Below are 1,366 nucleotides of genomic sequence, written 5' to 3'. Positions count from 1 at the left end.
GCTTTCGGGGACTGGTCAATCCAAGTTATTCCAACTTATGTATGCGAGTCATTTCTACAAGTATTTAAGTATGTAATCTGTAAGTCTAGATATTAGCACGTCACTACCTTGTTTATTATACCACGCAATTTTGTATACCCATTCTTATAAGATACACTATACAAGAATGCATGGTAAATTCAGTGAACTGCTCCTGAATCGAATGTACCTACTACTGCTATTTCTATTTATTTATATTAACCGGCAGACAGTGGTGACTGAGTTTGTTGCGGCGCTTCTTCTCAGCACTTGCCAAATGTTGGTCTCGAAGCGCTGGTAGGGTAAAAAGATTATGAGACATGTAGAGGCTCCTTAAGAGCAAAATGACGATTTGTAAGAACTATTTATTAGTCTAAACAAATAAAGAAATTTTGACTTTGACTTTGACTTTGAATACTAGTGCTCTATCTAAATCTAGAGATTATCTTTTGCCAGCTTCACCTTCGTGAACTAAGATCTGTCACACAAGGACATACCTAGTTGTCACACAATAATGTAGTTTTGACGATCTGGTGAGGGTCGTGGGAGGCACCTGGATGCGGCCAGCTCAGTTCCGGTCGTTGTGGAATGTGGATATACTGGAGAGGATTTTGTCAAGCATTCTCAAAAACGGTTCATTAGTTCCAGAGATGACTTACTTAAAATTATAAACTTTGTTGGGGTAAATTAAAACTTGTTTATTTGTTTGTACTCTCAAAAACACAAGACATGTAATGTAACAGCGTCACAGAAACTGTCTCTGTCATTATTTGAGTTAGCAACTTGTATTGCGTCTGGCATCCCAAACTCAAAGTTTGACTTAATTCCAACGTTTGGAGCATAGTATAAGAACATGCAGTATATTACCTATTAACATTATAGCATTTAAGAAAATTGAATTACAAACAAAATTTTTAAAACACTTGAAAAAAACAATTGCCTCAGATGGGAATCGACCCCAGGACCTATTACTTGCCAGAAGACTGCTCTGACCGCTAAACTACAAAGACATAAATATAAACCAAATCCGGCGTGAGTTCAAGTCCTACCACAGGCAATATACATACAGGCAATATATAGATTTTGATTCGATATAAATAAAATAAAATGTACTGCGCTACACTTTATTACAGTGCTACGCAGTTTTACTTTACTACGCCGTCTAATATACTACACAATTTTAGAAGATTACTTTGTTTTTCTACGTTACGCCCTATTTACTGCGCTACAACATCTTACTACGCTACACCGCCTCACTGTGCTACGGCTTTTCACAGTGCTACGACGACTTATTGCGACTTTTTCGGACTTTCTCACCTACTATTTTCATTTACACTGTGGTATATCG

Source organism: Ostrinia furnacalis, unplaced genomic scaffold (assembly GCF_004193835.3).
Source record: "Ostrinia furnacalis isolate ACB-3 unplaced genomic scaffold, ASM419383v2 OfSCF0237, whole genome shotgun sequence".
NCBI lineage: Eukaryota > Metazoa > Arthropoda > Insecta > Lepidoptera > Crambidae > Ostrinia > Ostrinia furnacalis.
This window is presented reverse-complemented; position numbering follows the sequence as displayed.